At 44.1% G+C, this 25,612-nt stretch overlaps 1 protein-coding gene and 1 pseudogene across 12 annotated transcripts in view; both read left to right on the top strand.

Annotated features, from left to right (window-relative positions):
- PALM2AKAP2 (PALM2 and AKAP2 fusion) overlaps nt 1–25,612 on the top strand; it is a 624,626-nt gene that overhangs the window by 505,553 nt on the left and 93,461 nt on the right. Inside the window, exon 1 of one of the 12 annotated variants that reach the window (XM_059925278.1) lies at nt 8,203–8,340. The exons of 10 other annotated variants lie outside the window; for them this stretch is intronic. The gene's annotated coding sequence lies outside the window, so the exon portion shown is untranslated. Of the gene's footprint in view, nt 1–8,202; nt 8,341–9,008; nt 9,065–25,612 lie in introns of those variants that run through there. One more of the 12 variants, XM_059925280.1, reaches the window with a different exon arrangement.
- LOC132368347 (U6 spliceosomal RNA) lies at nt 12,837–12,934 on the top strand (annotated as a pseudogene).

Raw genomic sequence — 25,612 nt, forward strand, 5'->3', positions numbered from 1 at the left:
GGCTTACAGCTTTACATGGATGGTCTCATTTTACGCTCACAACAGTCATATTGTAGATGTGACACTGCAGGTAGATGTTCTCATGATCTGCCTTTTATAGGTGAGGATTCAGAGAGATGGAGACGCTGAGCAACTTTCCCAAGATCACACAGCTAATAAATGACAGACCAGGATTCGAACCCTGGTCTTTAGCTCCAGAGACCCTGGATTTCACTGACACTTTGCTATACTGTAAAATGAGGAACGTGGCTGGGGTGACGTAATGTGCCTCCTAGCTCTAATTCTCATTTATCTGACATTTGGATATGCCCTCACTCATCCCAAGCAAGTTAAGAAAATGCCTGATATAAAACAGAAGCAGTGGCAGCCATCTGTCTAAACACACAGTTCTCTCTTCGTGCTGGCCTATCTTATCTCGGTCAGTCTATAAATTAATTAGCAGTCCTTCACAGGAGTCACAAACTATTTCTGATAGTCTGGCTTTGGAAGGTATTTGAGTTTGCAGTGCCTGCTCCTAAAATTTACTATGCTGTGGTCTAAAAAGAAAAGGAACTAGGAAGGAAGGGAGGAAGGAAAGCAGGGAGGGAGGGAAGGGAGGAAGGAAGGAAGGAAGGGGAAAAGAAGATAAAGGAGGGAGATTGGGATTGACATATACACATTACGATATATAAAAGATAACTAATAAGAACTTACTGTATACAGGGAACTCTATTCGGTGCTCTGTAATGACCTATATTGGAATGGAGTCTAGATGAGAGTGGATATACGTATACGTATGGCTGATTCACTTTGTTGTACAGCAGAAACTAACACGACATTGTAAATCAACTATACGCCAATAAAACAATTAAAAAAAAAAAAGACGAGAGAAAGGAGGAGAGGGAGAAGGAAAAGAAGCAGGAGAGAAGGCAAAGGCCTTTACTTGAGTTGGAGGCTCTTCACAGATTATGTGGGTTTTTATGCTTTAGTTGACTTTATCATAAGCTGTTATGGTTTCTAAAGTGATTTTACATAGGTCATGGTCCCCTCCCAACAGAAGCTTTTAATATGCTGTAGAAGAAGCCGTCATTATTCTCCATATCTAAATGGTCTTAACATTTTATAATCTTCATTGTTACTTAGGTAAGTAATTAGCTTACTCTGTGTAGATAAACTCAGACTGCCTTCAGAGTATTCCCCCATCATATTCAGTGAACTTACCTTCACGCCTGGATAAGTAATTTAATATATTCAATATCGTAGAAGGAAAAAGCCTATTGTCTTGTTGGGTTGTTCACAATATTAAAACACTTGACCAGTAAGTCAGAGACTACTTACTGCAAAGGCCACCCCTCTCCGATGATCAGAATTATTAAAGTTTAAAATGTCAAGTTTCCCCTAATAGTACTGAAAATCGTTATGGTTCTTTCCATAAATTAACAGCCTGTAATTAAGAGTTCTGAGGAAAACACTTGAGCATGACAGGGAAAATGTTACGGTCCCATTTTTTAAAAACTAAAAAATCATTCTCATGTTACCTAAACTGAAAAGGAATTAAGTACCACCAGAAAGAATGGTAGTTTTGTATTTAAAACACAGATCTCTGGGAATTCCCTGGCCGTCCAGTGGTTAGGACTCGGCGCTTTCACTGCTGAGGCCCCGGGTTCCATCCCTGGTCAGGGGAACTAAGGTCCCGCAAGCCTCGTGGTGCAGCCAAAAATAAATAAATAAATAAAATAAAACACGGATCGCTAATGAGAAGCAAATTCACTGGATTTACTCAACAGAAACTGCCTTCCGCACTGGGGGCACTGCTCCCATCGTCGTGTCTGTGAACACGCTGTGTCCCTTCCTGTACATTCCGAGTATATTTAGCAGACTTTGTGTTTGTGAAGCAGTGCCTTAAAAGCACCTTGTTCTACACTGTGTCTCCATTAGGGCATGAACTCCAGAGTGTTTACTAGATTTTTTAAATGCTTCAGTTGTTGAATGAGATAAAATTCTCAGCCAAGAAACAAAGAACTTGAGCCTCCGGGCTTTGTTGTTAATTACCAAAGTATTACATGAGTACATTCTTGTCATTAACACTTAAGCTTTGCGGCCTCTGTAAAGAGGAAGGTGGGGCCCACAGTGGTCCCACGTGGCCATCTGTGCCTTCTTGCTTCCCTCACAGGGGGACTCTGCCGTCTGTGCTCTCTCTCCCTTCCCCACCCTGCCTTTCCCCTGCACATGTAGCTTTTTTCTGCATCCTTTCCAACAAGCAGCTTCCATGTTGCTGCATTTCATTGATGATTTTAGTCTGGAACACTGTATGACTTGCACTTTATAATGGTACCCTTTAAATGTATATTACAAGGGGCAATCTGGATGCACAATGTCCCTTTGTCAATGTAGAGAAGGCACAGTCCAGCTATAATGTGGGACAAAATGAAAGCAGTTAGATGGGCAAAAGTTGCTTGGGTTTCAGAATGTTTCTTTGGAGTATTTTTAAAAGTCTTTTGAAAAAAGAGTCTCAATCATTGGGATGAATGTCATCAGGTCACCATTTCCTTGTGTTAGAGGATTTGGCAAAGGAGAGGCCAAGTGTGAGGATGCAGGGAAAGGAAATATATGTGGAACAGGCTGGAAAGGAACTTACTCTGGCACAGGAAGCTGGAGATCCTGGAGAGGAAATGAAGGAAAGGCAGGCAACCACAAACTAGGCCAAGAACTGGAGTAAACATGGTCCAAGAGCCAAGTGTTCTCATGTGACAGCCATCCCTGTCTCTGTGTTCACTTGCTCTCTCCTTCCCCTGCCTAAAGATAATTGTGTCCACCCCAAGTGGGTCCCAGACCAGGCTGTGTCATAGAATCATGTGAGAAGCTTGAACAAATACAGATTCCTGAGCCCCAGATCTTCTAGGGAAATTAACCCAGGCTTTTTGTTTTTTGATTTTTTTTTTTTTTTTTTCCAGTTTTCCAGCTACTCTCAATGTGGGCTAGCTTGGGAAACACTGATATTCAAAGTTTTAAGAGCTGACCATCACTCAGAAACCAGACTTGACACTAGAGAAGAGATGGTTTTGAGAAGAGTGTTTTTAATTTGATAAAACAACTATAAGTCAGAACAAACAGTCCATATCCTGTCTTATATGTTGTGCATTCATTCAGAAAGTTGATGGTTAAAACAGTCTATGGATGAAATATCTCTTCTATGGAAAAGCCAAGGATGTAAGCATCATTGCTTACAATTATCTAGAGATGACATTTTTGCCCTTTTATAAGAATCAGAGATCAGTGGAGAAATGTCTTAAGTGGGAAATCCATAAACAAACAAAACATCCAGATGAATAGGGTAAAACCACTATCAGAATTAGAAAATAAGCCAAAGATCTGTGTGCATCCTAGGAGTTTGTTGGCTGGCTATCCCAAGTCCCACAGCCTTCAGGGGAAAATTATTCCTTTTATAATCATTAAATTAAAATTACTTGGACCCTTGCCCACAAAGTGTTAGAGGTGGTCCAGTGCCCACCCCACTCTTTTTATGGATTTTTAACTCAAGTGGTTAACTCCGGTGGGATGGAATTAGTTCTCCTGGTCGCTTCTTGTTCTGGTTTCCCATCTTGTCTGAATTCTTAACCTCACATCCTTCTTGCGTGATATCCAGTCTGCACCAAGCCATATATTAGCCCCTTGCCTTTGGTTCTGTGAACAAATACTGTTATCAGAGGTCTAGGGGTTACCAGAAGTACTTACATCACAACATTACACAGCAAGCAATTTTAAAAGTTTATATTAAATAGTCTCTTTATTTTGGCCACTTCTGTGATCAGGAATTTCTTATTCACTGACTCCTCCCTACCACTTCAATATTCTTCTGACTCACAGATCTTATAAGCTTCCGAATTCCAAAAGTGAATTGCAAATTCAAGTGTATAAGCATTCTTTTTAATTTTAAGAGATATCACCAAATTGTCTAATGAATTTACCAATTTATTAACATCAGTTTATATTCCCTTCAACAGTGTACAATACTTAATTTTCATCATTCTCTCACCAATAATAGATAATATTTGTATTTTATGTATTTACTGATATCATAGGCAAAATATATTATTCCAGTATTTTCACTTGCATTTTTTTTTTAATGAGAAAGAGTTTTGGCATCTTTTCCTAACTTCAATGGCCAGTTATACTTACTTATCTATAAATGACTGGTTTGTTTTTTTTCAATTAGATAGTTGGTAATTTTCTTCAATTTTCATATTGATTTGTAAGAACTCTTTGCATATTAGAGATAGTAACCCATTGTTATATATGTTGCAAATATTTCCCCGTTTGTTTCTTCTCTTAGATTTGCAGTGGTGCATCTGGTCCCATGGGGATGCCCTTGGGATTGGGATTGTTCCTAACTTTTCAATGACTTTACCTGGTACTTTCTGGGAAAGCCCAACAGATCTACGACTATTGGTTTGAGGGGGGCCAGCCTTTTCAGTGCTGGTTTTCTTTGCTTTTCCATCTTATTCTTACTCTTTTTTTCTAGCAAGCCTTTATTTTCTGTAGGACACATTTAGTACTTGAGGAGTATACCCAGCTGATGCTTTTTGGTCTTTCTCCTTGCCAGAAGGAAGAAATGGCAAATTCTTTATGATTGACCAGTCTTGGCCCCTTCTTTGGGTTTTCAGATCAGCTCTCTGAGCAACTCATGGGTCTTTCTTTCAGCTTCTATTCTTCTCTAAGCTTGGGGAGGAAGAAGAGGCTCTGTCAGTCTGTGTCTAGGCTGACTTCTTTCCCAGAAACCCAACCTTTACTTCTGGTGTTTCTCTAGTAAGTACATTCTATTTCTTGTGTCCCCTGGAGGCCACTCTTGCTCAGGGGCACCATTTAAAATGGGCAGGCAGCATGGCACAGGCAACATAAGCAAAAATGTACACTTAGGCCATAGGGAAAAAAAAATCATGACCTCCCCTCTTGCCAAGCAACATTTCCATAGAAGGTGTTGTGTCCTAAATGGTGTAGGGAGTGTTTAACATTTTCATATCCCAGCTATGTTTGTTTGTCTTCACAGAATCAGTAGCCCTTTATTTGCTTCATAAGTGCTTCTTACATGGATCAAGGAGCGTATATATTTCATAAAATATTCTCAGCTCTAATAACCATTATCATGTTAAGGCACATACAGTGTGATGAGCCCATAAGCATGCACTGGGTAAGAAGCCAGCCTTTCCCATCTCCAGTGTTTCTTTTTTAATTTATTTTATTTATTTATTTATTTTTGGCTGCATTGGGTCTTTGTTGCTGTGCGCGGGCTTTCTCTAGTTGCGGTGAGCGGGGGGCTACTCTTTGTTGTGGTTCGCGGGCTTCTCACTGTGGTGGCTTCTCTTGTTGCGGAGCACGGGCTCTAGGCGCATAGGATTCCGTAGTTGTAGCTCACGGGCTCTAGAGCGCAGGCTCAGTAGTTGTGGCGCACGGGCTTAGTTGTTCCGCGGCATGTGGGATTTTCCCAGTCCAGGGCTTGAACCCGTGTCCCCTGCATTGGCAGGCAGACTCTCAACCACTGCGCCACCAGGGAAGCCCTCCAGTGTTTCTTATACTTTCATGTTCTTAAGACTCACCTAGGAGCTGTTAAAACAGTTTCCCTGGTCCTGCCCCCAGAGATTCTGACTTACTAGGTAAAGGTGGAGCCCAGGAATTTGCATTTTTAATAAATGCAGACATGGTCCTGATATCTGTGGTCCTTAGTCCTGGCTTTGGGTCCAGGGCAAGATATCTCAACGTCGGCACTCTTGACATTTGGGATACAACGATCCTTTGTTGTTGTGGGACTGTACCATACCCTTCAGGATATTTAGCAACATCCCTGGCCTCTAACCGTTAGATGTCAGTAGCACCCCACCCCCATTATGACAATATGACAATCAAAAATGTCTTCAGACATTGCCAAAATGTCTGGGTGGGCGGGGGGTGGGGGGGAAGCATCAAATCACCCTTGGTTGAGAACCGCTGACCTAGGGGAAAATAAATGTTAATTTAAAACAGTTTTTACTTTCACATGCATATGTTCATACCCTTGCATTGATTTCACTGAACAAATTAAACAAATACTTCTGATCCCTGTTATGTACCAAGCCTTTCATTTTAAAAAAGTGTAGCTTAATCATGGCTTCCTCTTTACTATCTTATAAGATGAAAGAAAAGGAAATGTTCTTGTAAATTAATATCTATTGAACTTGTACTTTTCCTAAATTAATATTCCCAATAGTTTTCTGTAGAATATGCCAGAACTTTAAAATTAACAGAAAATTAGCATTAATTAATTCATATTTAAAGATAATATTACAGTCATATTAATACTGACATTGCTTTAGGAAAGAATTCAGAATTGCTGTACTATTTCTGATAAGGAAACAAATTTGACTGGTAAATGTTTGACTGGAATATAGGAAGAAAGAGTGATGATGCACTTGCCCTAATACTGTTTATAAAAATCTCACCTCTGCTGTAAGTTTAGAATTTTTCCCTGAAGAGTCTATGGTCCATATAAATAAATAAGTGTCCCCAAACATGCTCATTTCAATGTGAGTTTTCACATGCTATTAAAATGTTAAAAATAGAGCACAATGTAGGGCACCCAAATAATTAACTCAGGTTAGTGCCATGAAGAGCTGAAAGAAAGAGAGGAAGGAAGGAAGGAAGGAGGAAAGGAAGAAAGAAAAGAAAAGGAAAGGAAAGAAAGGGATTGAGGCTAAAACTCTGTAATCTCCAACCACTGGTCAGTAAATTCTGTTGAAATTCAATAGTGTAAGAGACAAACATGCAAAAAGGCTGGTGAAACAATTCCTAAATGCCAAGCAAAAGAAGCCTATAGATTTTCAGGAACCCTGAGGAGAACCGCTGAGGTCTCCATTGTAGCCTTCACTGCATCTCCACCTCCCCTTCCGTGATGGTGTGAATAAACCTTCAGACAGTAAAGAAGCCTTTTCTGGGGTTGATGCTATTTTTAATGTCTTTAGCTGGACAGGCTTTCTGGACAGGTCCCCATGTTATCGTTTCTTGTATGGGAAATCAAGGTCCCTGGCAGTTGTCTTTCCCTGCCGTGTGTGGCAGGCAGAATCGATTCTCAGAAGAGGACCCCGGGATTTTGGCCAGCGGTTCAGAAAAAAAGCAGGCCAACAGAGGATGGAAACTAGGGGAGTAAGGGGCTCTGACTTGCAGAGGTGGGGAGGGAGAACCACTGGGAAATGAAAACCTTGATCACGCCTAGTGGAAAGTTGAATTCAAGAAATCTGACTACATATCATGTTTACATTCTATTTCCTCTGCAGAGAACACCTTGGTTTTAAAAATACTGTTTTCTGTGTGGGGTGTTTCTGTGTGTGTCCTCTCAGGATTTCTAGAAGGTCCGTCTTCAGAGGGTCATTAACATTATTTAAATATTCATGGTGGGGGAGGGGATTACAAGCTGAAATTTCAGACAGCTTGGGAGTGGGGGATGGCTGGCCACCCGCCGGATCCAGCCCCACGCGGTGTATCAGCTGCCTCCTTCCCCACCGCTGGCTTTGTTAACACACGCGCTCTGACACCAGGCCACCAGCTGCCACAACAGGGAGGGCAGCATGAAGGCTCTGGCGAGCCAGTGAACCAGAAGCATCCCTGTCCGCACCTCAGCCTCTGGACCACATCAGGGAGAGGCCCAAAACACACCGAGCCGCCGTCCGCGTCACAAAGACGCGTCTCCCACCGGCTCGCAGCGGTCCTGCTTACCCGGACAGGGTCTTGGTGCCGGTAAGGGATGGGGAACTCGACCCCTCGGATAGGAACTCAGCGGTGCCGGCCTTGTGAGGGCGCACACGCAGCCACACACTTCCATATACACTCATATGCACGTACGTATACACCAACGCACACGTCCAGATGCACGCACGCCGACACGGCCACACGTGCGCTAACACAGGTCCACGTAACCCAGACACAGAGCCCTCTCCCCAGTTAGGAAATACTTGGCTTCACTTGCCCCATCCCTCCATCCCTCCAATCTATCCATTCACTCATTTCTTGGTTTCTCGGTGTGTGCCAAGATTTCGCCAAAGCCACAGACAGAAGGTGTGAGTGGTTGGGGAGGGGATGTGGAAGCGGAGGGGCAGACCTCTGCCCCAGGCGCTGGGAAGGGGGCGGGGAAGGGGCGGGCTCCGGGAGCAGGCGGGCGGCGCTCCCGGCGCTCCAGCGCACAGAACGGCCACGGCTCTCGGCAGATGCGCTCGCCCCAGCCGTGGCCTGCCGAACGCCTTTCCGCGGAGTCTCCCCGACGCCCCGAGAAGGAGGTAGTGGCCGCGCCGCGCAAGATCGGAGGCCGAGGACAGCGCCCCCGTCCGGCGCCCAGAGGTGGGTGTCCAAGCTCAGGCACGGCGACCCAGGACACCAAGTCCCTGGGGGCCCCTCCTGGTGTTGGGGCCTCGGGCGCGGGAAGAGGGTGGCTCGGGAAGGATTGGTCCCTTGGGAGCCCTTTGATGCACCGCGGACTTTAAAGGGCTTTTATGGTCCTTGCCTAGTGGAGCGTGTGCGGGGCGGGGGCCTGGCTGGAAAGGGCTGTGACCCTGTGGCTTTGAATTCCTAGGTTTGGGGGAGGGCCAGGTTTTGGCTGCTTTCTTCAATACTTACTCACTTATATATGCTTTAAAAACTAAACTTAGGAATACCACCTCCCTCCCACCCCCTCTGCCAAACACACACAGAGTCGGGCTGTACAGGAAAAGCAGAGAAAAATCAAAGGTCGGTAGCCGCCTCTCCAGATCTGGGAGCCGCGGTGGATGGAGCCAGCGGTTCCAGCTGGAGAGGACGGCGCGCGTCCTGACTCCTTTGATGGTAGCGCTGGGGGCGTTTTCAGAAATCAGAAGCTTTGCAGGGAGACTGAGGCCGAGGAGGGCCGGGTTCTCAGGCAGCTGGAACCTTTTGGAATGGGGTCCGGGGAGACGCTGCAGGAGGAGGGAGCAGCCCTTCTGCGCGCGGAGGGAGGGGGAACCGGATCCGAGCTGAGCCTGGAAGTTCGGCCTGAGGCTGGGACCCCAGCTATTAGGATCTGGTGTTTTATCCTGGATAAAGCCGGAGGGTAGGTCTCTTTGGCCACTTTGTGGGGACCCTGTGGGGAGTCGAGGGCACGGATCGTGGTGGTGAGCGCTGGGGCAAGTGTTCTGGCATCGCGGTGGAGGCGACGCGCCTCCCCGGATAGGAGCTAGGAGATACTGGCGGCCCTGAGAAATTCTAGAGAATCGTAGTGGAGAACAGGGGACTGAACGGAGGTCCGGGAAAGCGGGCTGTCCGGGAGTCCGCAGAGGGAGGCGAGGCGGGCCGGGGAGCGGTGGGGTTAGTGGCCGGTGAGGGCGGAAGGCGAAGCGGCGGGTGCAGGCGGTGGGGAGCGAGGCGGAGGGTGGACCCGCGGGAGCGGGACCCGCAAGCTGGTTTCTGAGTTTCCCTGGACGGATGCGAGACGGCCAGCATTGGGGATCTCTCCCTGATCCGCAGAAGGGCCCGTCTGGGAGGGAAGTGACTCATGTAGAGAGATGGTGGATTATTTCTCCAGACGGGTTTCCCGTGTGGGGCAGTAGTGGTTTGGCAGATGTCTACCCTTCCCTGTAGCAGTTTTAGGCGCAGCACCTAAAACCACCCCCCCAACACACACACATATTTACCTTTGAAAAGAGCACACACACACACACACACACACACACACACACACACACACACACACGTCTCTCTATATAGTATATCCCTCAGTCTGCAAACAACTTCTCAGGGGAAGTGCTCTTCCCTCTTATCACCCGTCACAGGCACCTGGAGGCTGAATTAGGACAAACCCACCACTCACCAGTGTAATCCCACGGGATTTGTTTCCTTGTCTTTGTTCTAATTGAAGAGAGTTAATTTAAGCATCACACTTTTCTTCCTGGAAATGTTCGCAATTTAATTAAACACTCTCTTCCTGCTGGCAGCCTCCTCAACTTTGATCAATAAAATTTCAGAGTAACAGGTCTAGAAATGAGGCATATTTAGTAAGGAGTTCATTGCTTCTTTAAACATAAAGCCTTTTAAGAATTGAAACTTGCCCTAACGCACCTCTAAACGGCTGTCCGATGCCGGCTCTCTCCTCTCCAGTTTTGATATAGGCTCTTTGCTTAAAGGGCATCTTCTCCTTTGAGTGGGCACACCATGGGTCTTGTAGGCCCTGCAGTTATTTTGAGCTGCACCAATAAAATTAGTCTTGAGCCAGAAGAAACGAAAGTAATACACACCTTGGGTCTCCAGATCCCTTACCTAACAGACTGGGCAGTTAAGTGTTAAGATGCTTCTCTGGCAGTGGAGTTCATTTTCAACTTCTTTCTGGGATGCCAAGATGCTGGTGTGAGACTGGGTTTTGAGATGGGACAAACATTTTGAAATACCCATTATCTCATAGTTCTGGCATGACAGTTGAAACAGCTTCCTGCCTGCAGAGTTCAGGGTAGTGTTGTCAGAATTTATTTCACTTTCATAAGTGGCTCACTAGCTCAGGATCTCTGGCTGATAAAGTGGAAGAGGTTGTCTTAATTTGGTTGTCAAGTGAGGGGAAAATGATCCACTGGTTGTTTTATTTCTAAACCTTTCAGTATTTTAATATAGAAATTGCATATTAACTGTTGCTTTTAAAATGCTAACACCCTGGACTTTCTAATTAATTATTATAATTATTGGCTAGATTCTGCTGTCTTTATAGAGTTGGTGGACTCTTAGAACACCCATGTCCTAGATTTCTATCAAGGTTGTCATCACAAGTCTCTACATATTAGGAAAATGAGAAATGTTTCAAATAAAAATGCAGTTGAATTTGGACGGGGGTTGTGCTGAGGGATTTTAATGATTCAAACAGGAGCATGTTGAAAATTGACTTCTGAAAACCAGTTTCATTTTTTAATTTTATACATTTCTCAGCACTCGTATGATCTCTCATGAATTAGCCTCTGGAATGGCTGTCCCTTGATCCTGAGTCACCATTTGCTTAGATTATTGGTCAGGCATCCTGTGTAAGCTATTGGAAATTTCAAGTAATTGATGAATATACTTATCAGGTTCAACAATGTTAGTAAGTTTTGCTAGAAGATTGCATCATTTTTTTGGTACTGTGCAAACTTGGCACCCGGAGACAGATTTGCTGTGATGCTAAAAAAGCTTAAGCTTCAGGGCCCTGCACTAGCACCAGCCTCATCCAGGAGCAGCACATTGGGTGGCTTGGGCCTGAGGGAGACAGTGCGGCCATGAGCCATCACAGGGTGGGGTGGGGGGGGGGGTGGTAGGGAGAGAAATATCTTTGTTAGATAATCACCTTCTAAGGATATATGACTGCTGTTAAGTTTTGGACATATGCCCTTCAAACACATTTTCCAGGAACATATTATTATAGAAAAATTGAAATCACCTGTGCTGTAACAGGAACGTCCACTACAGGTTTCCCCCACTTTCTGAAAGTTCACCTTAGTGCCCCTTAGCTTTTACTCAAGATCTACATTTCGCTAACCAAAAGAAATCCAAAAAAGATTTTCACTTCTATGAAAAAGCTGTTATCGAACTAATGTAGTCTTTTGTAAAATTGAAGTGCCTGCTGTAACATGAAGCGGGAATACTCTTTGCTTCTTGCCAGTTCAGCTTACCAAAGGTTTCATAGGAGTGGTCTACTTTCAGATAGTGGGACAAACCTGTATTTGGCTCAAAAAGAAAATTGTACAGTATGTTTGTGTGATTTAAGTAGGACTTGATTAATTAGAATACTTAAGAAATGGAGTGCTCTAATAATTTCAGTAACTTAACATTAAACATTTATTTCAACTGTTGTTGATGAAGATGTTTCTAAGATGTAATAAATGACTACCCCGCCTTGACTACTTCTTGCCTTAGTGAGTTTACCGTGGTGAATGTACTGTTGTCCTTCCATTGACCGTTCAGGATTTTGTAGTCTCAGTGTGATGTTAGTGTAGATGCAGATTGTAATTTTTAGAAGTGTAGAAGTGTAATCGCCAAACCTAGTCCAATACAGACTCTGGAGGCTGGCTTTTGAGAAAACTAAAATCCCGATATAAATGTTATTTCTGTTCTTTGCCCCAGTCTCTGAAAGATGAAAGATGAGCGCCAGAAAAATGAGTTAATCAAGACCTTGCCTTCTTCCTACAGTAAAACAGGATGTGCTTTCTCCAGGGTTCAGCCAGAGGTTCTTTTTTTCCTTTTGAAGTGAATTCAGAGATTGAGGAGGTGCAGAAGAGGACAGACAGCATGGGCAGAGGGGCTGAGAGCATCCTTGGGCCCATTCACCTCTTTTTCCCTTTGGTACTTCTCTCTCAAATCTAGGAGCACCAGTGCTACCAGGCCTTGGGGGGACACGTTTGAGTAGGATCAAGGAACATGTAAGTGGCATTTGTTCCTTTCTTGGTTGGAGTCTCAGAAAGACTGCATGGGCCCTGCAACTGGAAAAGGTACCCTTTGGAGGTAGAATGCTGAGGGTTTCCTTATTCAGGAAGAGGATAGGGATGGGGATGAAATGATAGAGCTTCCCTCAAGTGGGTTTGTTTGTTTGTTTGTCTTGGGAGAATACATGTCCGAGTTGAGGGAGTCATGGTGTGAATGCCAAGGAAGGGGAGAGAGCTGTAGAACTTGGTGGGGGTGACACTGTCCTCTGAAGCCCCCTTTTCAGGGAGTTTGTGGTCGGTTGGATGCTTGATTGGAGCAGATGGGGTGAGCAGAGCCAAATACACAGATACTATAACTAACGCCCCAGTTATCCAGAGCCATGGCAGGGCCCAAACTCATTAGTGTGTTGGCCAAATTCTCTATAAGATCTACAGCATGTCACATAAACTGAGTCTTAGTTTCTTCATCTATAAAAAATGGGATACAGAGATTAGCATGGCCCCTGCACAAGGATGACATGCAAATTCATGAAGTGTTCCATATTTTTTATACACACTACTATATATAAAATAGATAACTAATAGGGACCTACTGTATATCACAGGGAACTCTACTCAATACTCTGCAATGACCTATATGGGAAAAGAATGTTAAAAAGTGGATATATGTATATGTATAGCTGATTCACTTTGCTGTACAGCAGAAACTAATGCAGCACTTTAAATCAACTATACTCCAATAAAAATTTTTTTAAAATAATAAATAAATAAATAAATAAAAATTAAAAATGGGGATACCAAAACTTACCTACTTCAAAACTTAAATGAGATAGGTATGGAAGCACCTTGAACATGTATTCTTCCCCAAATTGTTTGTTTTCTTAAATTAACCAACATCTTTCATCTTTATGGCAGATGCAAATAAGTAAACAGTTTTTAAAGTTAATTTTTAAAAATTCCAGCAATTGTGTAGCACATCAATTGTTCATCCTTTACATCAGATCAGATCCAGAAGCTTTGGGCACAGAGGTTCTCCAGGCCTGACCTCCACGCCCACCCCACAGCCCCCTTTTGACTTGGGGAACCTGGCTGACATCCTTCTCGTCCCCTTACCCCAGAACACTTGCACTGTTGTATCAAGGCTTCTTCCAGTCTTCTTTACTTGCTCTCTCCTGATGCTTCGAGTAGGTCAGAAATTGCTTCTCAATGGGAAAATGGACCCAAATTTTCAGGACCCTCATCCTGGGCTTTAAGCTCACTCAGTGACCGGCAGTAGGATGGGGGTCACTGGGATTCCCCTTCACGAACTACTGCAAGCTTCTTTGCCAGCTTTCATGAGTTTACTCTGTCATAAGGCAGGAACATGGATGAATGTATTAAGTAAAGATTTGCCATGAGGGTTAAAATAAAAAAGGTTTTCAGAAGAGCCTGAGAAGCGTAGTGAATTCAGTCCTTTTTTTCTTATCATGGAACTTCTCACAGATTTGCAGTAGAGTTGGCTGCTTGGATGGATGATTATGTAGCAGCCAGGTGAGGTGGGGCACACCAGAAGCATTATCTTGAGTTAATTCTTTTTTTTTTTTTTTAATTTTTTAAAAAATTTTTTATTTATTTATTTATTTTTTATTTATTTATGGCTGTGTTGGGTCTTCGTTTCTGTGCGAGGGCTTTCTCTAGTTGTGGCAAGTGGGGACCACTCTTCATCGCGGTGTGCAGGCCTCTCACTATCGCGGCCTCTCTTGTTGCGGAGCACAGGCTCCAGACGCGCAGGCTCAGTAATTGTGGCTCACGGGCCTAGTTGCTCGGCGGCATGTGGAATCTTCCCAGACCAGGGCTCGAACCCGTGTCCCCTGCATTGGCAGGCAGATTCTCAACCACTGCGCCACCAGGGAAGCCCTTGAGTTAATTCTTAAGTGCTACAAATCATTCTTTTTAACAAACACATATAAAAGGTAACCTCCACCCTTGGTCCAAACCTGGCCACCAAATTCATGGTGCCACCCCTGGATGAGGGTGAGCCGGTATGTTTAAGGAAGTGAGTCGGTTAGAAAAAGCAGTTGGGGATTCACAAACAGCATGGCTGAAAAAGCAGAACACTGCAGCACCTAACCCAGTTTGTGACGCCCCTGTGAAGTTTTCTTTTTAATCACTGTCTGCTGGAGGGAAGTCCCCGCTCAGAACGTCTCCGGAGGGGGAACTGTCCAACTCAGGGCCGGTGACTCTCCAGTGTCTGTACTCTGTTTAAGGGCCTCAGCCCTGCATGAAGACCCGATTTCCTGGGAATTGGCCTGTTCACTTGAGCAGCATATCTGGACATGTGATGCATCACCCCAGTGTCCATAGAGGGGCAGACAGTGTCCATATGGTACAGACTGTCAGCATCACCCACGTGGGAGGAGCCTGGATACTGCCTTTTAAACTGGTTTTGCTGGTGATGCCAAGACCAGGTGATGGTGGCAGTCCTGGTGCTCTGTCAACAGGTCTGTGAATTCTACTTGCACGTTCTGCCCTGTGGAGCACCCAGAGTCCTTATCTTCTACGTATGATTGGCGAGCAGTTGAGTCAGTGTATATCAGTGGCGGTCCAGAACTATTAACCTCTCTGAACTACACAAGGGTGTTTTTTCTTGCTCTGCGTATGCTTTAGCGAGGAAGCCTTGAAAAGGATTATTACTGTGCAAAGCAAGGATAAACAGTGATGCTAGAGCAGTTTTTCCTGGGTTGTCAAAGGGTGCTGGGCTGGACGTTACCCCACAGGCCTTAGAGCGCCCTGGGTTGGTGAGGTTTAGAGGAGAATTTTGCCAGACCTTCCAGGGTTATTGTCTTTTGTCGGTTAGAAGGAAGAGTGTGTGCATGGAACTGGTACCCACACCACTCCAGGTTCTGTGAAGAGAGAGGGATTCCTTAGGTGGCCATCCCGGCCATCCCCATGGCTTTTCCCAGGGTGTTTGTGATGATTCTGTGGGCCTTGGACTGAGCTAGCGCTTCCTGCAGCAGAGACCAGCCCTGCAGACTCTGGGGGAAGTCCCGACCCTCAGATGCCTTTCTTCCCACCCAGCCTGACCAGCCTCGAATGCAGAGCTCTTCCAGGGCCGCCTGAGCCCCGCACCTGGGTGAAGGTGGAGGAAGGCCAAACCACACTTTCCTGTAGGCGATTAACTGCCGGCTTGCTGCCCCTCTCCCAGTGCAGCTGACTGTCTCGACTTCTATTCTCATGACGACATTTGCACAGTGGAATCATGCAGAAACTTACTTTGTTTGGAGCAATGCCTCACATACATTTTTTCGGATACAGCCTACAAATGGAGAAAGACACCATTGTTGAGCACTTTTCTTGGGGGGGTGGGGATGGGGAGAGAGTGATTTTCCCAAAGGAATACATCTTACTTAATATTCTAGAAAAATCAAGTACTACACAACCCTGAATTCAAAAGCTCTCTCTGTATGTGTGTTAAAATCAAGGTCTATGTGTCATGTACTTTGTGATCCCAGGGCTATATTTAGCTTGGCAAATTAGTATTTTTGCATTAGAACATTTTATCCTTGCAAAGGGTAGCAAGGATTCTCCCCGGACACAATTCCAGATGAGTAGAATTCATTCATTTGGGGAGGAATATGAAGAAACTGTTTTGGAAATGGAGATGCGACCCAAAGCCCTTGCGATTATTCCTGTTTGAGATCATTTTTCCTTTTGAGAAAAGTTTAAATCAGTGTTAAATGCAGCATGGAGGTGGACCCGAAGAGTGGGAGGCATTGCTTTTGCATGAAATCACAATGTGTACATTGTTTTAAAATATTCTTTTCATCATATGCTTCATTACCAAAACAATTCACAGCCTCCAAAGGATGACAGATGTTATGGTGTAAGCAACAGAGAGAGTATAAACTAGAAGAAAGGAAAGGGAAGAAATCCCTCCTTCTCCAACCACCACTCAGAATGGAATTGAGTTTTTTTCTTCTAGGGAATTTCCTGTAATCCTCAGGGATGGCTTGACCTTGAGGTTTCTAGACTTGCTGCTGGGAGGAGCTAAGAGGAAAAGGGGAGGGAATTAACATTTTCTGAGTGCCAGACACCAGACTGGTTGCTTTATCTTCAGTGTCTTACCTAATGCTCGCAATCACCACCATTTTTCAAATGAGGATGCTGAGGCGCCGGGAGGTTACCAGGTAACCAGCCAAGCTGTGCGACGCCAGCCAGTTTTCTTACACAGTTTTCCCTCTTGTTACTAAACCAGTGCTAAAGGGCCCTGGTGCTGAGTGTGGTCTGAGGGCCTGCGGCATTAGCATCACCATCACCCAGGGGCTTCGTTGAAACTAGAGAATCCTGAGCCCCATTCCAGACCTGCTGAGTCGGAATCTGCATTTGTAACAAAATCCCTAGGGACTTGTATGCACAGTATGGTGTGAGAAGCTCTACTACCCGGGACTTGGAGGGCGAAGGTCTGGCAGATACCACGGAGGAAACTAGCCAAACCTCAGGACTGCGATCGGCAGACTGATTTGAGGGATTGGTCTGTCTGGGAGGGGTGATGGGTGCAACTGTCAATAGAATCTAGCAGGACGCAGCTGAGCATCTTAAAATGCACAGGATGCCCCCCTCCCCTCGCAACAAAGAATTATCTTGCCCCGAATGTCCACAGTGCTGATGCTGAGAAACCCCGATCTAGTCGTCCATATCTGGGATTCACATCCTGTAGATATGTTTCCATAGCTTCGGATGCGTGCAGCTCTCTAGCAAGTGTAACTTAGATGATACTGATTGCATTTTGCTATGCAAATGTGATTCTCTTTACTGGGACTTGAAAAGAGTAAAAGAGCTGAAATTGCAGCCTGATAGATTTCTGTTAGGGTTATGAGAGTGTCTGGCTCTGGTACCCAGGGTGTTGCAGAAATGTTTCTGAGCGTGTACTGAGTGCCCCCCACTGGGGGTCATTTCCCCCCCCCCTCAACCCCCCGGTCCAGTCCTGCCTGGCAACAATACCTTTTGTTTGTTTTACTCCCCAAATTTGCCCAGGCCTCTGTCCTATTTCTCAGCCTCCAAGCAAGCTGTGTTGGGTCAGCTGTGATACCTGGAGGCTGGGGGAGGAAAGGGAATAAACGCAAGACTGGTGAAGGGAAGCAAAGCCTCTTTCCTACCACCTTGCCTCCCTGCCTGCCCCTGGGATCTACTCATCTCCCCTTTTTCTCACTCAGCTCCTCTAATTCCAGCACTTCCACTGACAAACACCTCTCCTCTCTCCCTGCCCCTTCTCTCTCTCTCTCTCTCTAGATTCTGGCCTAGAACATCTGGAACCCTCTCCCCTCCATCCCCTCTGCCTCCCTCCCTCCTTTTCTCTCTGTCTTCCGTTTGTGAGCTGAAAATCAACCTGAATCACGACTGGGAAGTGAAACCAGGATGTCCAGTGTATATTAAGGGAGGGAAAAGTTTTGAACTGAAATTCTATCCTATAAAGAACCCTTGTCATTTATCTCCTTCAGAATGGCTGCAAACACCTCTACCTACTTTCTTGTTCTACTCTGATTAAAACTTGCTTTTTCTCCAGCTCTAGAGTTGGAAAACAGAATTCTTTCTTGGTTCTAGTGTGTTTTCCAGCTTTCTTTCACTGTTGATATTATAACGATCATTTTCCTATACTTTTAAATGGACTTTGTCGTTGAAGTAGATTGTTCTCAGCAAGTTTTGGATTTATCACCGAGGCATCCCAAGGAGAAGAAAATCTCTTCGCAACTTCTGTGTACCTTCTTTTCATAACTCTCATGATCCTTTGCAAATGAAAGGGGACGCCTTGGAGAGTGACAGCAAGCTACACAGAACATCCAGCTCCAGCATTTGGAGCCAGAGGCCAGGGCAGATGAAGCTGGAGTGCTGGGCTTCTGGCCAGAGTGGAATGAATCTTCCCAGCACTGGGAAGCCTGTGTTTTTCCAGCAGACCAGCTGATCTGCTCCAGAGGGCTTTAAATTGGGCAATGGGGAGTTCTGGGGAATAGTGGAAATCAGAGAACAGGAGATCAATTGCTATGGAGGATTATTGGTTATGTCACAAAAAGGGGGAGATTTGACATCTGGTAACTGATTCCTAGTAATTGTTTTGAGAAAATAGTTGGGAAATCAGTATTAGAAACAATTTTGTCTTTAATATCAGTCCTAAAGGTGTATAAATGAGAGGAAGAGGACTTTCCTGGTGGTCCAGTGGCTAAAACTCTGCACGTCCACTGCAGGGGGCGCAGGTTCAATCCCTGGTCGGGGAACTAAGATCCCACATGCCGCGCAGTGTGGCCAAAATAAATAAATAAATAAATAAATGAGAGGAAGAAAAGCTTAGAGGACTTTGTCCCCCGAGGTACCCCTCCTGTCTTCAGCCCACACCCTCTAAGTGTGTTGTCACATCTCATGAACGCCTCAAGGGTCCTCTTGGGCTTGATAATGTATGCCATCTTTTGAAAGATCCACTAAATTCTTTTGGCCACAAATTATGCCTTTCAAAATTGGCCTGAAAGAATGCTAGTAAGAATCATTACACAACTGACTACTGCAAATCCTTGGACACATACAGAGTAACAATTACTGGGGCTTTATGAAGAATGGCTCCAAACCAAGGGCAGAGTTTACATGAACAGAGGAAGACATAATTCAATATGTGTACAATTGAATAAAACCTTGAACCTTTAACATGGGCCCATTTCCATACACAAATTGGGAAGAAGCTTCTTTCAAAAGAGCGTAATTTTGAAAAAGCTCAGATTTTCATATTTCTTCAGTGAGTTGAATCTTCCATAAGTGCAGATACTGGGAGATTAAAGGGGATTTAAGATGCTTCTGATAATGAATACTTATTGAAAATCAGGCCCTCTTCCAAGTGCCACATATGTATCGCCATCTTTAACCCTCATAACGTCCTCCTTTTGGGACGATACCAGTATTATAAATTTTTGTTACAGATGAAAAAACTGAGCACAGTGGTTTAAGACAAGGGCATATATCTAGTGGCACAGTCAGAATTTGAATCCTTGTAGTCTGGCTTTTATACACAGTCTCTTAATCTTTACCATCCTTATTCTGCCTTCTTTGTACTTAAGACAAACTAAACTTGCCCTCTCCTACTGCGGTTGAGGGTATGAATCTCAGTCCATAAGCAAAGGCTTGCAAAAAACATAGCATTTTATAACTTACGTAAATTAACTTAATTTTGTCTCCAAGCCTTCCATCTGTCCAGCTAACAGAAAATTTAACCTCAGTTATTTTGGGAAAACGCGCACCTTATGATTGCATCCAAGGTCTAAGGTTTTAGGAAAAGGGCCATCTAGACACGTCTCGACACCGGTTTTAGTTGTGATTTCCAGTCACGTGTCTATATTGCTTTGACCGTTTCTGTCCACATGGGCAAGTTTGAGGCTCTCGGCTGTTCCACACAGGCATGGGATGGAGCCCGGGAATCCTTGGCAAATCTGGGAACCTGGAGCCTGGAGTCTCTCCTCTCTGAAGTCTTGCCAGCTCTACTAGGAGCTTCCAGGGAACAGAGTAGAACACCCAGAGGTAGAGGATGGAAGGACGCTTTCTAGAATGCCTTGCATAATCTTGTCTATAGCTTAGATTTTTACAAAAGCTAGGAAGAACCTTGACTCCTTGACACCAGATCTCCAAAGCAAGCATCCTGCTGGCTGCCTGCCTGCCTAAGGGGGAGGAAGGAGGAGAGAACTTAAAAGGAGAAGACATTATTAAGATCTCAGTAATATTCATGGACTAGAGTGGTGGTTGCCAGGGGCTGGGGGGAGGGAGGAATGGGGAGTTAGTGTTAAATGGGTACAGTTTCAGTTTTGCAAAATGAAAAGAGTTCTCTGGATGGATGGTGGTGATGGTAGCAGACAATGTGAGTATACTTAATGCCCCTGAACTGTACCCTTGAAAATGGTTAAAATGCTGAATTTTATGTTTGTATATTTTACCACGATAAAGCATAGTCGTCCACACAGGAATTTTATTTCATTTGTACCAATATTGACTTTTATTAAAAACAGTCAAAAGATAAATTCAAATGACAGAAATAGAAAATAAACATCACCATCAAAAAAAAAAGTTTATGAAAAACTATCTTTTGAAAGCTAAAGGAGAGCAGTAGATTTGAATCCTCCATTGGTGGGTGTGTTCACTGCCTTCAAGGGAAGTGCTGGTCTTGTCTGACCTCTGAACCCAGCCTTGGTCTTGAAGACAGTGGACCCCGAATACCCAATGGTAAAGTGGCCTCAGAAAGTGTTTGAGGTCCAAGTGGTCCATTGCCTTGAAGAACACTCAGCGAGATGGGCCTGCGTGGTTCATGGTACCCTCACTGGAGGCCACAGGACTGATTCGAAGAGGAGAACATGTGTTGAGCTGTCTTTTCCTACTGTCTAGGCTGCTCTCTGGCCCTGGGATGAGGGCAGCTCCATAATTACCACACCTCTGTCATCAAAGGAATCCCGAGTTGTCACATTTCTCAGTATTGTTTCCCTTGCAAATTAATTCTGGTTGGTCATATTTCCAAGGTGGAAACTACCTCTCCTCGCTTTTTTTTCCCCACTGTAGCTCCATGATAAGGGAAATGATGGATGCCTGGACTTGTCTTCTGGCATCCAGGGCACTGCATATCTGGGCCCTGCAGGGGCCCAACCTCTGAAACAGGAAGAGGTGCCTGTCGAGGTCTCAAAGACACACTTTCTTAGAGTTTGCTGTCTTCTCATGCTTCCCCGGCTGTCAGAAAGGACATGAGAGTGACCTGGGGGTTGCGAGGCTGTGGAAACACAGTGGGGGCAGCCCTGGATGGCTCTTCCCCTCTGTGGGCTTCAGTGTCACCCCAGCAGGGTGACTTCCAGGTAGAGGGCCAGCTCCCTGACACCCATGACAGCAGGACCCCTTCTGCCTGCCGGCCCTGACAAGCATGCTGGGACATTTCTGTGATGGCACTGCTCGTTCTTCCCCTTGCTTGCTTGTTTTTCATTTTAATTGTGGTAAAATACACATAACATAAAATTGACCATCTTGACCATTTTCAGTCACGTTAAGTACATTCACATTGTTGTGATACCATCACCATCCATCCGTCCACGGAACTTTTCATCTTGCAAAATTGAAACCCTTTACCCATTAAATACCAACTCCCCCTTCCCCTCTCCCCTTCTAGCCCCTGGTAACCACCGTCTACTTCCGGTCTCTCTTAGTTTGGCTACTCTAGGGAACTCATCTAAGTGGAATTACATAGTATCTCTCCTTTTGTGACTGGCTATTTCACTTAGCATAATGTCCTCAAGGTTCCCCCATGTTTTAGCAGCTGTTAGAATTTCCGTCCTTTTTAATATTGGTGAATTATATTCCAGAGTATGTCTGTACCATATTTTGTTTATCCATCATCCATCGATGGACACTTGGGCTGCTTCCACCATTTGTCCCACCCTTGTTGTTGAGAGGCATGATCCATCTGTGAAGTCCTCCAGAGATGAAAAGAATTCCCCAGTCCCTACTTTCAAGGAGTTCACTTCTCTAGCAAGTGCCAAAGTACTAACACAGGAAAAACTAAATCACAGTAAATCATCGTATATTATGAGACATCTGTCAGGACATGTCACAGGAGGATGTGGATTTGCAAAATGCATGGCTTAGAGAGAGTACACTCTATAGTGTGGATTCCAGAGGTAGGTAGCCCGAGCCCCAATCCTGGCTTTGTCTTTAGTATCCATGTCACTTTGGGGGAATTATTGACTCTTTCTAAGCTTCAGTTTCCTTCAGTCTGTAGAATGGGGATAATAGTACTTTACCCATAGAGTTGTTGGGAGGATTAAATGAGAAAACATTGATAAAGAGTTTAACAGAGAGCCTGGCATGTGGTTAGCATTCAAGAGTAACATACAGAGGAAGCAACCTATTACCCACTAAATGCCAGTCAGTTCTTCTTAATATATTGTTCTTGTTCTCTTAATCTGACTATAAACATTGGTATCTGCATTTGCCACAATTTCACAAATATTTGTGGTTCCTATTCTGTCTTTCCTCTTCATCTCCCTTTAAGATTATGGTAGTTTGCATGGTAATCGATTTTGGAGATTCTCAGATTATTCAGTAAGAATAAGCTGTTTTTATCAGATAATTGATAATAAAAGTGAACATGGCCTGGCTTTCTTATCCATGGGAGGATATAAAATGAGGAAGGGAATGACCGTTAGTAGATAACCTTTAACTGATGAGGGAATTAGCTTTCCCTAACTCTGGGCCCCTTAGGGAGAGGGGGAGGCCGGGTTCCATCTCTTGGTAACATAGGTCTGATAACATTGCCTATGTAGATAGTGCTATTGTGGCTGTTCTCTCAATTAAAAATTTCATATTTAGATTATTTTAATCTCAAAGATGGAAAGACCCTCATTTTTTCTAGTAATGCTTAAGAAAACTTTTAAAAATTAAATTGATAGTTTTGCTGAATGAAATATTTTTCTATTCAAGGGTACCCTAAGGCATTCTAGAATGTAGGTCTAAGGCACATCATCTGGCTGGTGCATTACTTTATTCTATTCCTGTTTGTCTGCTTGGTATTTCCTACCCAGGAGTCCACCGACTTCAAGGCAATTGAATCCATTATTACCCAGGAGAAAAAAAGTCTGAGTCTCCCTTGCCCCAACAATAGATTTCTCTCTAAAATATATATATATAATAATAATAATAAAAAAGGCATTTGAGAGGAATGGGTGCAAACACAGGAATCTCCTCCTCCACCCTAGCTGTTGCTAAGCTGTAAGCTAATATTGTGAGAGAGAAAAAATATCAAGGTCTCAACTTTCCTTGCCATACCGCTTTGTATTTTTTAGTAGTATTAACGAAGGTTTCCCCCCCAATGCTGGTTAAAGCTGAATGGTTTGTCCTTTAGTTTGTAGACTAGGGAGCTTTGCTTAGATTAACTCAAGGTGACCAGGCTTCTTCCACTCCTCTTGGAGTTCTTTTTTTATACCTTCCCTATTATTCTGGTAGTATCTTTCAATCAGCGTTTCTGATCAAGTACTTATGGTGACGATTACTCAGTCTGCTGGGGTGGGTAAAGGAATGTTGTGGTGCCTTTAAATATATTTGTCTATTTGTCATCAAAAGTGAAAACCAAACTTGGAGATTTCTTTTCTCTATTTAAATTTGGAGACTTTTCTTTTTGCCAAAATCTCTGGAGAATGATAAGGTAGCGGTGGTTGAAATACTTCTGCGGCTTTTAGCAAGGGAGGATTTAGCAAGTGAGAGTTTCCCAGATTGGGTTTAGATTCATATTCGTTTATGTTCCAAACTTTTTTTTTTTTTTTCTGTAATACCACAATTTTGAGTATCAGCAGAACGTGGGGCAGATAGTATTTCATGGAATGTGTGTAATCCTTTGGGGTCGTATATTTTACTCAAATAAACTTTCATGACGGGTTGGTTAAATAGGACAAAGTCTCCAGCAGACTTCACTTGACTATTTTTGTTCTTTTCCTGTTTTCCTGATCAGACTTCTGTCCAACCCCCTTTAAAGAGGGCAGCTGAGTAGCGTGAAAATAAGGGTTTTAGGTGGTGGTGCAGTTAAGTTACTGAGGGGTGTTGTGGGTTTGGTCTCACTTGACACTAATAGTGAAGCGATATGGGAACCCCCCACTCCATCTGCTCCAGTGGTGGGTCTGGGAAGCTCTCCAGTGATGGAGAGTAACTCCTCTCTTGGTTTTCTCACTTCTGGGTACCAGAAATAATTAGCCCTTGGTTGGCAGAGTGTAGAACTGCCCACCAAGGAGGGATCTTACAGTACGGAAGCAAGAGCATAATGTAGGAAGGAAGTTGACATTTTTCAGGGTCAGCTCTACCTAATTTGTAAAATGTTATATTTTTGAAAGCCATCAAGTAATCCACAGACTCATCAAATCAAAGGGCTAGGTTGTAGGGAAAGAATCCTGTAGAACTAGGGAGTTCAGAACGACTTGATCAAGTTATTCTACCTCCCAAAGCCTTGGTTTTGTAAATTGCAAAATGGGCTAATAGTACCTATGATTAGTTGTTGCCGTGCAGTAACCAATCCAGAGTGGCTGGTATATTTTCAATAATATATATATATTTTTAAATTAATTAATTTCTTTATTTATTTTTGGCTGCACTGGGTCTTCATTGCTCCACGCGGGCTTTTTCTAGCTGCAGCGAGCGGGGGCTGCTCTTCGTTGCGGTGCACGGGGCTTCTCATTGTGGTGGCTTCTCTTGTTGCGGAGCACGGGCTCTAGGCGCGTGGGCTTCAGTAGTTGTGGCACGTAGGCTCAGTAGCTGTGGCTTGCGAGCTCTAGAGCGCAGGCCTAGTAGTTGTGACACATGGGCTTAGTTGCTCTGCGGCATGTGGGATCTTCCCGGACCAGGGCTTGAACCCGTGTCCCCTGCATTGCGGGTGGATTCTTAACCACTGCATCACCAGGGAAGCCCTCAGTAATATATTTTTAATAAATGTAAATTTCCCTTCCTCGACCATTCAGGATCAAGTAAGTTGCCATGTAAAAGTGTTTTGAAAACTACGGATATTAATTACTATTTGTGTTTGCCTCTTAGTTGACTTTAAAACATTTGTTTGTCCCAGGAACAGAAGAAAAATATCCCTTGATTGTGAGACAGGTGCATTTTTAGTATGTTAAGTCCACTGCCTGTCTTTCTATTTTTAAAAAAAAATTAATTTATTTATTAATTTTTATTGGAGTATGGTTGCTTTACAATGTTGTGTTAGCCTCCACTGCACAACAAAATGAATCAGCCATACACATATACAGATATCCCCTCCCTTTTGGACTTCCTTCCCGTTTAGGTTACAGCAGTGCATTAGGTAGAGCTCCCTGTTCTGTATTCCCAGTGTGTTCCCATCAGTTGTCCATTCCTTCCACCCTACCCCTCTCCCCCTTGGTATCCATATATTTGTTCTCTACATCTGTGTCTTCATTTCTGCTTTGCAAGTAAGATCATCTATACCATTTTTCTAGATTCCACATATATGCGTTATTATACAATATTTGCTTTTCTCTTTCTGACTTACTTCACTCTGTATGACACTCTCCACTGCTTATCTTTCTTGTGGCTTATTAACATGGTCAATTTCAACCCTTCAGTATTCTTGGCACAGACTCTTCAGCTGTTTTCATCAAGTATGTTCTTGGGCTGTAAGTTACCAGATGGTCCTGTGGGTGGGTCTCTGTCGGCTCCAAAATTAAATGACATGTGTGAGTTTT

Source organism: Balaenoptera ricei, chromosome 6, assembly GCF_028023285.1.
Source record: "Balaenoptera ricei isolate mBalRic1 chromosome 6, mBalRic1.hap2, whole genome shotgun sequence".
Classification (NCBI taxonomy): Eukaryota; Metazoa; Chordata; class Mammalia; order Artiodactyla; family Balaenopteridae; genus Balaenoptera; species Balaenoptera ricei.